Raw genomic sequence first — 9,504 nt, 5'->3', positions numbered from 1 at the left:
CTTTCCCTCGGGGGAGCAGCCCCCTGACCCCTGTCAGGCGGCCCCACCCTCCCAGCCTGGTTCCCCTCTCCTTAATCAGATGTCGGGCCCGGCTGCCCTTGGTCTCCTAGGCATCCGCCCCCATCCCCAGGTTGTCTTGCTGCCTAAAATGTTTCTGTTCGTTCACGACATTGGTTTTCAAGTAGTTTTGCTTCATATTGCGTTCTGTCCCTGAGATACATGTTTTTCTGGGTTCTAATATGTGGGTTACAAAACTGAGACTGCATGGGTAGATTAAGTGGGAGAGGACGTGTGAAAGAATTTTGTGAACGTAATGAACTATGCAGATGTCACGAATACCTTTTCTGGAATGAAACCTTACTCATCCTTCCAGTTTTCAGTTACACCACCTCCATAAGCTTCTCCCCCTTTCCTGCAGTCTGATCAATCCCTTCTTCCTCAGTGCTCCCTGAGGTTTTTAGAATACTTGTCTGCTTTTGCAAGTTCTTATTAATTTTCTCTATATCTGTCGATTAGTTACCCTGTTGGCTGCTTGAAGGCCAGGCTTGGTTTTATTTATATTTCATCTTCGTCACTCCTGTACCCTTTGTTAAATGAATGCTTACAAAGGTATTTATTCCAACAAGAAAATCATTGTGATTATTGAATGAATAGACACATTCAACTGAATTAGTGGGGTTATATCAAAAGTTCTAAATTCTTTTCCCCAGTGGGAGTAACACAAATACCATCCTGTGTTTATACTCTTAGTTGTTGTCCTTTATTAAAACACTTTAGTTTCCCATCAGAAAGAAAAGTTTTCCCTTTGTCTTATAACTCAGAATCCTTCTCATCCTTCAAGGTCTGCCTTCTGTGAATGCCACCTCTGTTGACCATTCAGCAGATATTTATTAAACATCTGTTCCGCTTTAAGCTTTATACTGGGTGCAGAAGGGCAGGATAACATGTATAGACAAATAAGACACCAAAAGAGCTCATTGTCTTGTCAGGTCGATAAAATGTTATAAAATTGTTCATAGAAAGCTTAGGAAGTCACCATAACGAGATGCCTTTTAATGTTACCTGTGACCCTCCCTCGACCATTTTCTCTAGCACTGTTTCACCTTATATCAGTCCCATAGTCTTGTATTGCGGTTATTTGTCTATGGGTTTTATGTTCCCAAAGTACCTTTCAGATTTAAGATTCTATGTTTGATTTTGCACTTTAAGCTGTTTGAAAACAGGAGTCTTGTTTTATGTACCTTTAGTGAATTAATGAACAAAAGGTGGATGCAGTGCCCTCAAGATACCTCTAGGTTTTTAAACAAGACAAACTTAAATAACTGTGGCAGAATATAGTAAATGCCATAAGTAAATTCACAGAAGGGAAAAATCACCGCTGGCTGGGATAGGGGATTAATCTTTTGAAGGATGCCTAAAGGAAATACAGCCTTAAATTTCTCCTGTGCCTTGATCAATAGATATTTGTTTAATTAGGAGATTCTGGCTAAGAGTTCTTACTTGGCCCTTTCCTGAAATTGCAGATATTTATGTTACTGTATATTTGTGTGTTTTGGGGGGGAAAGAATTCTGTTCACTATTATCAGATGCTTCCAGGGATCTGTGACCCAAACAGAAAAATAGTCGCTGCTTTACAATCCAGGATATACAGTTTCCTGAACACCTCCTGTGACAGGTAATTCACTACCTCTGGAGACTGCCCATCTCCAGACAGTTCTGGTTTTTAGGAGGTGTTATCTTACAGTGAGGGAGGGAGCCTGATTCCTCCAGCTCCATTTTTCTTTCTCAAGATTGCTTTGGCTATTCAGGGTCTTTTGTGTTTCCATACAAATTGTTAAATTTTTTGTTCTAGTTCTGTGAAAAATGCCATTGGTATTTGATAGGGATTGCATTGAATCTGTTGATCGCTTTGTGTAGTGTAGTCATTTTCACAATATTGAGTCTTCCAATCCAAGAACATGGTATATCTCTTCATCTGTTTATGTCATCTTTGATTTCTTTCATCAGTGTTCTACAGTTTTCTGAGGACGGGTCTTTTGCCTCCTTTGGTAGGTTTGTTCCTAGGTATTTTATTCTTTTTGTTGCAGTGGTAAATGGGATTGTTTCCTTAATTTCTGTTTCTGCCCTTTCATTGTTGGTGTATAGGAATGGAAGAGATTTCTGTGTATTAATTTTGTATTCTGCAACTTTACCAGATTCATTGATTAGCTCTAGTAGTTTTCTGGTTGCATCTTTAGGATTTTCTCTGGAGAGTATCATGTCATCTGCAAAGTGACAGTTTTCCTTCTTTTCCAATTTGTATCCCTTTTATTTCTTTTTCTTCTCTGATTGCCATGGCTAGGACTTCCAAAACTATGTTGAATAATAGTGGCAAGAGTGGACACCCTTGGCTTGTTCCTGATCTTAGAGGAATTGCTTTCAGTTTTTCACCATTATGAATGATGTTTGCTGTGGGTTTGTCATATATGGCCTTTATTACGTTAAGGTAGGTTCCCTCTATGCCCACTTTCTGGACAGTTTTTATCGTAAATGGGTGTTGAATTTTGTTGAAAGCTTTTTCTACATCTATTGAGATGATCATATGGTTTTTATTCTTTAATTTATTAATATGGTGTATCACATTAATTGATTTGTGTATATTGAAGAATCCTTGCATCCCTGGAATAAATCCCACTTGATCATGGTGTATGATCCTTTTAATCTGTTGTTGGATTCTGTTTGCTAGTATTTTGTTGAGGATTTTTGCATCTATTTTCATCAGTGATATTAACCTGTAATTTTCTTTTTTTGTGATATCTTGGTCTGGTTTTGGTGTCAGGGTGATGGTAACCTCATAGAATGAGTTTGGGAGGGTTCCATCTCTGCAATTTTTTGGAAGAGTTTGAGAAGGATGGGTGTTAGCTCTTCTCTAAATGTTTGATAGAATTCACCTGTGAAGCCATCTGGTCCTGGACTTTTGTTTGCTGGAAGATTTTTAATCACAGTTTCAATTTCATTACTTGTGATTGGTCTGTTCATATTTTCTATTTCTTCTTGGTTCAGTCTTGAAAGGTTGTACTTTTCTCAGAATTTGTCCATTTCATCCAGGTTGTCCAGTTTATTGGCATATAGTTGCTTGTAGTAGTCTCTTATGAGCCTTTGTATTTTTGTGATGTCAGTTGTAAATTCTCCTTTTTCATTTCTAATTTTGCTGATTTGAGTCCTCTCCCTTTTTTTCTTCATAAGTCTGGCTAAAGGTTTATCAATTTTGTTTATCTTCTCAAAGAACCAGCTTTTAGTTTTATTGATGTTTGCTATTGTTTTCTTTGTTTCTATTTCATTTATTTCTGCTCTGATCTTTATGATTTCTTTCCTACTACTAACTTTGGGTTTTGTTTGTTCTTTCTCTACTGCTTTAGGTGTAAGGTTAGGTTGTTTATTTGAGATTTTTCTTGTTTCTTGAGGTAGGATCGTATTGCTATAAACTTCCCTCTTAGAACTGCTTTTCCTGCATCCCATAGGTTTTGGGTTGTCGTGTTTTCATTGTCATTTGTTTCTAGGTATTTTTTTATTTCCTCTTAATTTCTTCAGTGATCTCTTGGTTATTTAGTAGCGTATTGTTTAGCCTCCATGTGTTTGTATTTTTTACAATTTTTTTCCTGTAATTGATTTCTAATCTCATGGTGTTGTGGTTTGAAAAAGATACTTGATACGATTTCAATTTTCTTAAATTTACCGAGGCTTGATTTGTGACCCAAGAGGTGATCTATCCTGGAGAATATTCTGTGAGTACTTGAGAGGAAACTGTATCCTGCCACTTTAATTATATAAATATCAATTAAGTCTGTTTGGTTCATTGACTTTTTTAGGCAGTCTCACCATGCTGTGGACTTAGAACCATGGTCAGCCCAGATCCCTTCAAGGTCTGTTCTTCCATCTTGATGTCCTCCTGAAAGATTTTTTAAACCTAGATCTTTACCTTTTAGGTAAAGGGTGTCAAAATAATGGCTAACATTTATTGTGCTCTTACTGTGTGCCCAGTGCCTCCTAACGTGTATTGTTTAAACCTTCCAGTAACCTTGTGAGGAAGCTACTATTATTTTTCCTGTTTTTATAGATGAAAAAAAAAAGGCACAGAGAGGTTAGTTATTGCCTGAGGTCCCACAGCTGTTCACTGGTGGAGACCGCCTTTGACCCTGGCAGTGTGAGTCCAGAGCTCACTCTCTTGACCCCATCATGCTGCTGGTCATTAAGGTGATGGGCCAGAGAGTCACATTAAGCAGAGGGTCGTCCAGATTCAGCTAAAAGCTGAACATGCTTTGTGTGATGGACACAGACTGGAAACTGTGTATCCTCAGTCGGTTCCCAGCCTGATGGAGAGCAGGTGTACAAAAGATACCTAGGAAGTGCCAAGTCATCTTAAGGACATTGAGATTTCAGGAAATTTTAGTGAAGTAGAACTGTTTTACAGTGAAAAGCTTTTAAAAAACACAGAAGTGCTCTGCAAAGTGTAGGGCCTTGAAAAGAGGTATTAGATTTAGATTAGTGGGGGAGGATCCTCTGTGGGGAAAGCCAATATGAGCCAAGTCCTGCAGGTAGGACTAAGCGCAGTTTGTGTGGCTGGAACTGAGTGCAAAGTGCAGTGGGTACATGTGGGAGTCCAGGAGCTGAGCTGTATTCTGTGAAGCAGGCAATGGTCAAATGCACCTGTGGCACTATGAAAGCAGTATTTTTGGAACAGTAGTTTGGCAGGTGAATGGAATTAGGGGATTAAACTGTGAGAAGAATCAAACTAATAACGATAATAGTAATATTGATAGACAGCATTTATTGAGTTCTGTGTTCCAGGCACTGGCGAAGCTCTTGAAGCCTGTTATCTCAGTGTTATCAGTTAGCTTTCGTTGGGTAACCACCCCAAAATGGAGTGGCTTAATTCTGGAGACTGGATGCACAACAGTGTGACTTAACACTCCTGAAGTGCACGCTCGCAAATGGTCAAGGTGGTCAATTTCATGTTATGTATATTTTACCACAATTAAAAAGCCAAACTCAGTGACTTAAAATAACAACTGTTGTTTAGTTCACAGTTCTCTTGGAGAGCTGGGGAGTTCTGGTCTGGGCCAGCTTGAGTGATTTCTACTGGGTTTGCTCAGCTGGCTGGTTGGCATGTGGCTGGACCATCTGATTAGCAGGCTATAGGCTGGAGCATTGAGGGGAGGCTGGGCCCTGTGTGTCTCGTCCAGCAGGCTAGCCTGGGAACTCACCTCTCTTGACTGGAATCATGCAAACCCCAGTGTGCACACACTCTCCTGCTTTCCGCTTGACTCACAGTTGCTACTGTCTTCTTGGCCAAAAAAAGTCACAAGGGGAGTCCAGATGCGAAGAGGTGGAGATAGACTCCACTTCCTGATGGGAAGAGCCACAAACTTTATGGCCATTTTGTAACTTATCATACTTAGTCGATCTTGATGACAACGCTAAAGAGAGAAGTGCTATTGTTACTGTCATTTTACAGATTAGGAAACTGTGGCATAAAGGAGTTGAATTTGGAAGCTCTCGAGTGTTGGTTCCATGATGCCATCCCTGGCCTGTCTGAAGACCTTCATGCTTCCACTCTGGAGGCCACCCAGAATAAAGAGCACAGGCTTTGACTGGCCCCAGAGAGCTGATCACATTCCAGTGCTGTCACGTGTGCACCAGACACTTCACGGGCACACAGCAATTTCTGGCTTCTTTCTGCCCTTCCCAATTCTGTTGTGCATTTCCTCCCTCCCTCCCTCCTTCCTATCCTTCCTATATTCATTTAACAAACATTTGGCCGCTGGTTGCATGCTTGATATTGTTCTAGGTGCTGGGATAAGACGGTGAACCAAATAGGTGAAGACCTTGCTTTTGCGAATCGTACATTCTAATAGAAGAGAGCGAGAAGGAAAAAAAGCAAATATACAATATTTCAGGTGGAGAGAAGTACTACAGAGGAAAATGATAGCAGGGCAAAGGGGGCTGAGTGTGTGAAGTCAGGGGACACAATTTATAGGGTTGTGATTTGGGTCCAGAGACTTCTCTGTGTCACATTTTCTTCTCTATGAAATGAGACTTGGAAAAAATGGTAGCATTGGATACCTCTAGAGAGGCGAATGGGTGGCCACAGAAATGGGTAGGGGTAAGACTTTTCACAGTATAATCTTTTTAATTTTTTAAAAAGTGAGACCTGGGCTGTTCCCTCTCCTAGCTCTAAGATTTGATGAGCAATGCAGTACGGTATTATTTTGTTAGTTATAGTTTTCCTGAGCCGTTTTTAACCCGCATGAACCATTTTTTAAAAATAGCTGAGTATACCTCTAGTTAGAGGAAACATAGGAAAAACCATTGTCTTAGTTTCTCTCTTAGGTAACAAAGAAGCTGGGGGAAAAAAATTACACTTAGCAGACATGGAGGGCTGAGGTTATTTCAGTCACAGAAGTATTTGGCTGTAGGGGTTCAGGGTTCCCTAAATTGACTTATCCTGAATTTTTAGGAGCATATCAGTAAATCTGACATCATACTACCACCTGCAAGTTGTGTGACATCACTAAGAGAGCACATAATGGAAAAACTCGGTGTTTTGTAATCATGCAGTTCTGGCTTCTATCAAGTCTAAATCCTATTACTTAGACTAATGTCTGTGAAGTTTAATCCTGACTCTATTCCTTTTGGTGACTTAACCTCCAGCAACAGGTTCTTCCTCCGTATAATAGAGACAGTGGATCACAACCTGTCAATCACAATTTCCCAACTCCAAAATGGTCTGAAAACAAAGGGCTTTTTAATAAGTCTGGCTCAAGGTCACTTGGCAGTACAGTGTGCTCTGATATATAATAAAGTGATCCCACTTAGTATAACTATTCGAAATGTTTTGCCGAGGAAGTGTCGATAATCCGTTACAGGGAGCCGTTCCACAATGACAGGCTGTATGTGCATTTCATTGCCTGTCTTCTAAAACACTACAGATTCTGAATTCTGCTACACATCTGGCCATGAAGACCTTGGGTGGATTGCAGGTCTGTATCATATCATCTTTGAAAGGTTGCGTAATGTTTGTACTGTGTTTGGCATGTAGTAGCTGCCCAGTAAGTGGCAGGTATTACTCTTGCTGTTATGTAACTTCATTTCTCAAGTTTGTGGGGTTTTCCCTCCCTTCTGAGGGAGGCTGTGTTACTTAATCTGAATGGAAGGCCGTGGGGAGGGTTGGTTGCTGTCCACTTGTGAAACTATCTTTCAGGGGGAGCCCCAGTCGTGGGAGGGCAGTCCTGTACTTCTCACCACTGCACACTCTTCCTCTCAATGCCCTTCATCCCTGTTTTCTCTCACTGGAGAGTTCTTGTGAGCACGCTCATCTCAGACAGCAAAGAAAAACATCAGGAGGCTCTAGGGACAGGCCACAGTAGCTTTAGCTTTTTATTTAAAAAAAATTTTTCCCGTTAGCTCATGGGAAGCAAGCAGTGGAAATGTTTTTAACAGTGGTGTTTTCCATAGTGTGTTTCATAGTTATATCTCCCTGTATCTTCTTGGCAATTTGAGGAAATTATTGTTACAGAATGAGGTATTGACACAAATAGGTGCCAGGAAAAAAGAATGATGGGGTAAGGAGATGCGAAGTGATTTCATGACCTCGCTCCAGTGGTTAAGAACCCGCCTGCCAATGCAGGGGACATGAGTTCAAGCCCTGGTCCGGGAAGATCCCACATGCCACGGAGCAACTAAGCCCATGTGCCACAACTACTGAGGCTGTGCTCTGGACCCTGTGAGCCACAACTACTGAGTCCACGTGCCACAATAAGAAGCCCGCGCACCGCAGCAGCAACGAAGAGCCAACGCGGCCAAAAATAAAATAAATAAATTTATATTAAAAAAAAGACAAGGATGACTGCTTTAAAAAGAAAAGAAAGAGTGGAGAAGGTGTGTTGGAAAGGAGGGGGCGTCCTTCAAGATTGTTGCTCTTCAGAACAAGTGCAACGAACCTTTTTTTTTAATATATAAATTTATTTATTTATATTTATTTTTGGCTGTGTTCTGTCTTCGTTACTTTGCGCAGGCTTTCTCCAGTTGCTGCGAGCAGGGGCTACTCTTTGTTGCAGTGCGCGGGCTTCTCTCATTGCGGTGGCTTCTCGTTGCAGAGCACGGGCTCTAGGCACAGGGGCTTCAGTAGTTGTGGCACGTGGACTCAGTAGTTGTGGCTCACAGGCTCTAGAGCACAGGCTCAGTAGTTGTGGCGCGCGGGCTTAGCTGCTCCATGGCATGTGGGATCTTCCTGGACCAGAGCTTGAACCTGTGTGCCCTGCATTAACAGGTAGATTCTTAACCTCTGCGCCACCAGGGAAGTCCCAATGTGTGATGCACCTTTGACATCAGCCCCCAAACCCTTAGTTGTATCCGGGGATTAAAACATTTGGCAGTGCAGTGAAAAAGGAATCACTGTGGCCTGATAACAACAGTTGTATGTGAAGAGCTGGCTTAGAGCTCAGAAAAGAGCTGTTATTCTGTTCCTTCTATTTTATTGTGAAGTCTTGCCTCTCCATATTTTGATAGGGAAGGAGTTGGTGAATTGTTTTTAAATACTCTTTGCAACTTATTCATTTACTCATCAGACCTTCACTGAGTATTTTTATATGCCAGACTGTATGTACAAAATGATTTTACTAATATATGGTGCTTAGTAAATGTTAATTTTTACTAATTTTTTAATTGAACTTGGCAATAATTTCTCACGGTTATGTGATTTAAAAAGAAAAGCTTTATTCTCTTGACAGAAGAACATGTATCCATGGTAGGAAATAAACACATATGAAAAGAAGGTAGTTCACCTGGACCCCAGCAGGGTCCCAAGGTTCACTGTTGACATTCCAAAGTGACTATGGGATTTCCATATACATATATATATATATATATATGTATGTATATGTGTGTACATATATTTATTTATTTATTTTAAACCATCCCCCCTGTTGTTAGATATTGCAAATGTTTCCCGTTTCTCTCTTAAAAAGAGAGTGGGGGAGACTTGGGGGGGTGGTATATGGGGACTCTGTATTTTCCACTCAATCTTCCCTGAACCTAAAACTGCTCTAAAATATAAAGTCTCCATAAAAAAATATACAAAACAGCCAGCAATTCTTTCTGATATGCTTGCATATCAGAACATGGCTTTTTTTGGTTTTTCTGGAAAAACAGTTTTTGTCTTCCTTAGGGAAGAGTAAATAAGGTTCGTAAAGATCGTTACAGCACACTGATTTGAAAGGGAAAGATGATTAGAAATCTTAAAAGGAATAGCTAGCTTTCCAGAGGATAATAGAGGTTTAACAGGTGTTAAAGGAAAACCAGAACTGGACAGTAGTTAAAAAGGGTAAAAACAGATTTCATTCAGAAAAGCAATTGCAATAGAGGAAAGAGACCTCAGTATAGAACTGGGCTCGGTTCCGAATTCAACAAGGAGCAGAGTGTGGGTGTGGGTGGATGGAAAAGGACTACGAGGAAACTCTGGGGTAA

The 9,504-nt window shown here is 40.6% G+C and overlaps 1 protein-coding gene across 2 annotated transcripts in view; it reads left to right on the top strand.

The window, feature by feature from the left end:
• The window catches only part of FDFT1 (farnesyl-diphosphate farnesyltransferase 1), a 37,290-nt gene that overhangs the window by 596 nt on the left and 27,190 nt on the right, over window positions 1-9,504 (top strand). The gene's annotated exons all lie outside the window — the stretch shown is intronic.

This window comes from Lipotes vexillifer, unplaced genomic scaffold (assembly GCF_000442215.2).
Source record: "Lipotes vexillifer unplaced genomic scaffold, Lipotes_vexillifer_v1.1 scaffold770, whole genome shotgun sequence".
NCBI classification, from domain to species: domain Eukaryota; kingdom Metazoa; phylum Chordata; class Mammalia; order Artiodactyla; family Lipotidae; genus Lipotes; species Lipotes vexillifer.
This window is presented reverse-complemented; position numbering and strand designations above follow the sequence as displayed.